General features: G+C 33.9%; 1 pseudogene; it reads right to left on the minus strand.

Moving 5' to 3' along the window:
- Window positions 1-1942: 1942 nt before the first annotated feature.
- LOC111992598 (protein DETOXIFICATION 19-like) lies at window positions 1943-6469 on the minus strand (annotated as a pseudogene).
- Between the last annotated feature and the right edge of the window lie 644 nt (window positions 6470-7113).

Consider the following 7113-nt stretch of genomic DNA (forward strand, 5'->3'; position numbering starts at 1 on the left):
GTTGTAAATCATTAATAGTCAAATCTTTGGATTTCTTTTTGTTAAATCTTTCCAAAGTTTCTTCAAAACTTATCGTTGATTTAAGTTTTTTTACTAGTTTCATCTTTTAACAAATTTTTCTTAAACTTATCCAAATATTCTTTTTGTAATTCAAGGTTTTCAATTTGAGCTATCAATTTAACCAATAAACTTTCATTTTCTTCACATTAGTGAGAATATTAACAGATTTAATAACATTGCAACAAGAATCTCTACAACTAATTTTAACATTTAGTGAATCAGAGGAATCATCAATAGATTGGTAGCAAGAATCAGTTGAAGAAGAAAAATCATCTTCCAAAGAATTAGACGAATTGTTTTATTCAAGGATTCTGAATAATTTTTCTTGATCATTATCATCAATATTTAACATGTTAAACTTATTTTTTAGCTTACTAGGTTTTTGTTTACAATCTTTACTAAAGTGTCCAGGTTTACCACAGTTGAAACATTTACCTTTACCTGATCTTTGTTTATCATATTTTTTAGAAACATTTTTCTTTTTGGCATAAAAATCATTGAAATTAGTTTTGTATTTTTTTAAAAATGTTTTTTATGACTATAATTTTTGTGACTTTTATCATGTTTTTTACCCTTTTGCCTGGAGGGAGCAATAGGGGGCAAACCATATTGTTCACAAAAATTACTCATTTCATATTTAGCTTTTCTTTTACTCTTTAATTGGTGTTTTAACAGTTTTTCATTATTGCACATATTAATACAAAGTTTTTTAATAGTGCTTAAAATATCACCATAAGTTAAATTATCATAATTATCGGAATCATTTTTACCAATTAATTCTTGTTTTACCTTATAAGCAAAGACAGGAGGCAGACCGTCAATAAACTTTTCTTTCCAATCAGGCTTGTAACAATCCTTCCAATGCATTACTCTAGAAAGGAAAACATCTTGGTACCATCTGTAATCAGACATAGTAGGACATCTCAAATTATTTAGCAAATCAGAAATTCAAGATGAAACACTAGATGGAGTACCAACATACGGCCCAATTCTGACCGAAACGGACCGCCACCATGTTGCCGGCCTCCATCTTTTGCATCGTGTGGCATTGTGAGAGAAGAAAAAAAAAAGAAGAGAGAGAGAGAGAAGGAAGCAGAGATAAGGATGCCACAGCTTCATGTGCACTTACTGGTGAAGACAGTAAATTGAGCTCCTAAAACTGTGACAAATAGAGCAAGGGAGAAAGTTGTGGAATGTTGATAGATTTTTGAATAGGTGTGCTAGTAAAAGAGACAAGGACTTGAAAAGTCAAAAAGATAGAAAATGTCGGAACTTGTGAAAACAGTAAAAATACAGGTTTTGATGCTTTGATTTTATCACCTTTAGCCATCAATTTTTGTTATTCTTTAATACTTTGATTTTATAACCTCGTTACTTTTTTTTTTTTTTGAAGGAAAATAATTTAATATTATAAACATGATATTGGGCTAAAATTGGGGTTGTGTAAACATTATAATAATACATATAAATATGCTTTTAAATTTGTTAATATATGTTTACCCTTACTCTTAACTTGGTATGTGTTTACCATTATATAAACAGATATGCTTAGCAATATATAGAAAATATAAATAAAAATTTTTTTAATAATTTTTTAATCACTGCATCCTACTGCACCTGTACTCTATTTTTTTAAAAATTGCCAAGTCTCCCACTCGAATCTGCACCCGCACCCTTGCTTCATAGGGGTTATCACCAAATTCGGTGAAGATATATTAAATTCTACGAGGTCTCTGTCAAATATGGTGAAATATTCGCCAGACCTCACGCTAAAACTTGTCACTACAAAATGCATGTCCAACATAATGTGTGTCATTGGTCATTTATTAGTTCACCCAAGCAGGCCATGTTGTTCATCTCTTTTCCACATCTTGTCATTCAATTAAACCAAAACTGGGTTTTCTCTATTATCTTTCTCAGGGAGGCTTAGTTTAGCCCATTTGGTTCGTAGTGTAATTAAAAAGAGGGCAACAACTTGGCCGGAGAGGCCACAGGTCAAGCCAATCCACAAACCCTGTATAACATAATGCACACAAAGGAAACATTACAAAAATTTTGTAGTTGATTGTTTCTCAAATTTGTGAAGAAGAAAAATCAAATTTTGTACGTCTATGCAGACATGTTTAACTGATGTGTAGATACTTTGTTCATAGTATCATGATATAAGCTCACCTTAGCTTGTAGATTCGTCTTAAATCCAAGGCCACATGCAATTGGCACACCAATGATATAGAAGGTCGCCAAGTTAACATAAATAGCCAAGTGCTGCCAACCATATTCTTTGGCCACCCCTACAGTGTCAAAACCATTAGCCTTGAAACTGAAAATGTAAATTTGTACTGATGAGGTAGATAGAGCATATTGTAGAAAATTGTATGATTCAGACCTGAAATGACAGCTTGCACTGAATCAATGAATATTGTAATTGCAAGCAGAGGAGTCATTGAAGCAAATTCTCTAATGATTTCAGAGCTATCACTGAAGAAACTAGCCCATATATTGTGAACAAATGCAATAGCCAAAACAAGTGTGACCCTAACAAGGAGAGAGAGTTTTAGACTCACACCTATGGCATTCTTTGCCTAGTTGGGATGGCCTGCTCCCAACTCATTTGACACTCTTGTGCTGTCACAATAAGTAAAAAATTTTCAATATTTGGAACATACCGGAGAAAAGACAAAGTTTTCCTCTAAACTAGTTTGAATAATCTCTCCCAACAAATTATGTGGCTTTTAGACATGTACTTAATAACAGGCCTTGTTAAGTCTTCTTAACAAGTCACATGACTATTAAAAAATTCATGTGATTAAACGTACATGTTGATGGCTATTTCAATCATGCCATAAAAAATTCATGTGATTAAAAGTACATGTTGATGGCTATTTCAATCATGCCATAAGTAGTGGATTGAAGGAATTTTCCTTTTAAGTTTTGTCAACGGAAAAGGAAAAGCAGAGCTTAAAAATAATAAGACAACTTAAAACGAAGGTATTATACAAACTAACCTTGCAGCAGCACTGAGACCATATGAGAGCATGTAAGCAATAGCTTCTGTATTCACGTTGAAGTTTTAATCCAAAAAAGAATTATTAAAGCAAAAATATCAAGTCTATAACTGATACAGCGAGGGAAAATGACCATGAAGCTTACCACATAGCAATCAATGAAGTGGTTGTTTCTGAGTTTTGCAACAATCCCGCTAAGAGAACCAGAATCTCGAAAGCCCAGTACTCCAAACTGACAAAATTTTCTAATTAGATGACTTGTGAAAGTTATAAGGTCATGACTGTGCTTATGATACCATGTCTTAGGGTTCAATTTATGTACTGGAGTAATTTTGGTCATAATGCTAATTTCAGTATGAACCAGGTTATTTTAGCCTATTTAATTTCAGATCAGTTTGGAATTTCATTTGGCCATGTTATATAACTAATATAAAGAAAATTTTATGAAATTCAGAACACTACATCAATCATTGGTGAGTGTTTAGTTCATATTCTCTATCTTAACAAGAATGCCTCATATTTTGTCATTCTAAAATATATTCTCATATCAAAATAAACTATGTCACAGTATTTTTTTTAATTATTAAAAAAAAAAAGCATAATCATTAAGAATAAGGGACACAATAGAACTAAAAGCACACTTACCATACCATTGCTGCAGAGAGAAGACCTAGTTTCAAGCTTGGAAGAATGTATTGGAATGAGTCCAATGAAAATCCCCCCCATGTATGCTCAAATTTCTTTGTACAAATCACATACATGGCCAACATAAGGACTGATAGCCATAATGAAACTGAAGCTGCCAATGGAGCTCCCACAAAACTGAGAGATGTCCAGTGTACTAAAGCATATGCAATGCCAGTATGAATAACCAATGGTAGACCTGTGGATATGACCAATGGCGACAAAATAGATTGTGTCGGAAGAAACCTCAAGATGTTTTGCAGGAAGCCATATGCAAATAATCCAGGAATGAGAAACCTTATATAGTGAGCGGCCATCTTTTCAATCTTAGTTTCTTGATGAAGTAAGATTAGTATAGGTTCTGTATAGAACCAGATAATGGCAATGATGATAGAGAAGAGGAAGGATATGATGCAAGAAGCTTGTAGATATATCCCTAACAGTCTGTATACTTTTGCTCCAAATCCTTGCCCGCAAAGTGTCTCAAGTGATCCACTTAACCTAATCTAGAATGAAAAAACAAATAATTATAATGTAAGAGTCAACTATGGACTATCATTGAATAGTTATCCTTCAACTGAAACCACAGTTTGGTTCAGTTTCGTTTCAGGTGGGCAACAACAATTTCGGTCGAAACCGTTGAAGCAGCAATATTTCTTAACCATGAACCTGAAAAACAAGTATGGCAGTGAATTTCTATCAAAATCTTCTTGGGCATTCCACCAGGAATCCTAACAAGTATATCTACTCCTAAATACTCTATAGCTTTAAATGGTGGTTTAGTTGGATATTTTGAAGTGAAAAGAGGTTGAGGCAAAAGGATCCTTTGTCCCCCTACCTCTTTGTACTGATTATAACGGTTTTCACAAGTTTCATATTGCTAAAAAAGACCAGGATGGAACGGTTTCATGTACCATCATAAAAGTAACAAAAGTGAATCTGTTTCACCTATGTTTTGTGATTTTTTATGCTACTAACAAAGATTCTATTGAGGCTAATAATCAGTTTTTAGTAGAGTACAAGGCACTGTTTGGTTTGGCAACTAATGTGGGTAAGTTTGAGGTCTCTTTCTCAGAGGTGTCAGCTGAAGTTAAAGACTTGAGAGTGCCATTGATTTCAAGGAAAACCAACTGTGGCACATTGTAGGCCTTTAGTTGATGGCATCAGTCCTATACAGTACTCAAATTGGGCAAACATTTCATTGTTTGAAAAACTTTATGGAGCAGAGGTAATTAATTCATTCTTGTAGAATCAAGCTACTGACAAACCCTATGCTGCCAGGATTGCTTGGTCTGACATCAATCCTCCTCAAAAAGAGTGTTGGTTGGGTCTTTGCAAGAACATGGCTACCATTATGTGGTCCATATGGAGGCTATTTGTAACATTAGGTTCTATTTGGGGAAAAATTATATTATGTTTCGGGTGTATATGTCATCTCTCTCATAGCAGCTGGGTCCTACAATTGTGTGAAACCCAACAGCTGTTGCTGCGAGAGAGGACATATACACCCGAAACATGATATACTATCTCCTATTTGGAAGGTCACAACTCTTGACGGCTCTTGGGGTAGGAGAAAATCTCCATTTGTTGATATAAAAAATGGGAAATGGAGATCAAATCCTTGACTAACATTACAATTGGAAAATTTAATGAGAATTTATGTATGACACTTGACACTGCCAGTGCCAGTACATAGTCAGCTAAATTGTTTTCTTTCATACCAATTGGACAATGGTATGGCCACTATCCAGGTCAGAAAAGTTGGTATGCATGTATTCAAGATAAATTGTTTGACATCAAAATTGCATGCTTGGATAACATGGAGTGAGCTAACACTTTCTAAAATTTCACTTTTTATTTTATTTATTTTCCTAGCTTAAATTCTAAGCAAAATAAGCTGTTGAAAATAACCTCATCCTTCACAAGAAGGCTGTTTGATTGGGCAAACCTCAGAATAACTGGTGTAAGATTATGTGGTTTACAAATATATCCCCAAGCACTCCTTTATTTATTTGGTCGGCCATTCAAAACAGGCTCTCCCCACTAAAGATAACGTTGCTGTGGATTGTGGTCTCTGTTGGAGCAAGCCGGAAGCAAGGGACTACTTAATTATTTTTTTAGTGCTCTCTCTCTCCGAGGAGAAATTATATTCTCGTTTGGTGGACTACGTTACTTGTCTACTATTTCATTAAAAAACTTATACTTGTTTAAAATTGCTAAGTTAGTAATCAGTTTTTGTTTTAAATTTTTTTTTAACTCATGGTTGTTTTTGTTTGGAAAAAGAGAAATACACAGAGAAAGAGAGAGAGGGGAAGAGATGAGATTGATAATAAAAAAGTATTAAAAAATAATATTTTAATGAAGAGGTAAAAATTATAAAATCATTGCTGTAGGAAAACTAGATAAATAAAAGACATGAACATGATAGAAAGAGTTATGACAGCGAGGCCTGTGACACCTGCCCACGAGTTTGCAAGAGTTTCACCGGCAAGCTCGAGCTTACGAAGGTGGCCGGCAAACATGGCAGATATTAAAGTTATTAAATAGGCGAAAACATTGGTGAGAATCATTGGTAGGGAAAACAACAACTGGGTCTTGGCCTCTACCACATCCAACACATTCTTACAACACCCTCTATTTGTTTCTTCTTCTTCATTGTGATGGTGATCGCTAGCCTCTAACGAGGGTGCAGCACTATCTGAACTTGGGTTTGGTGACATATTTGGTTTAAGAATTTTTGTTTTTCTTCTACAACCTCTTCTCCATATAATCTTCTTAAATACTACATGTCAGTTTTACTGGGATTTTGACGGCTTGGGATTAGGACTACATGTCAGTCTTAGTGTCTTACTAGGATTTTGACAGGCGAGATTACGATTTTGACGGATTGTTCGTATCCTTTATTTGGGAGGAAACAATGAAAAAATCTCTAATTAAGGCTTACAGATCCAATCCGATTTTGACATGGTCGTGCGGCCCAATCCAATAAATGCACCACTCGATCTGGAAGTTGTTTTTTTCTTGTTTTTTTAATGAAACGTTGATCAGTTGATGCAATATGATATATATATATATATATATTTAATGAAAAAATAAATAATTTTCATTTTGTTGACTATGACACGTTGCTCTGTACCTATCCTTTATTTGGGAGGAAACAATGAAAAAAAAATCTCTAATTGAGGCTTACAGAGATCGATCAAACTTTCTTTTAATTGAGAAATTATTTAGAAACAGATTAAATTTTGTAAGGATGAGGTGTAAAACTCATATTTTACACCATCCAATAAATAATTTCACATTAGCATTTTACTTAAAATTCAGTACATTCTACTGTACCTAATAACATCTCAATAAATTCTTA

This window comes from Quercus suber, unplaced genomic scaffold, assembly GCF_002906115.3.
Source record: "Quercus suber isolate HL8 unplaced genomic scaffold, Cork oak 2.0 scaffold_471, whole genome shotgun sequence".
Lineage (NCBI taxonomy): Eukaryota > Viridiplantae > Streptophyta > Magnoliopsida > Fagales > Fagaceae > Quercus > Quercus suber.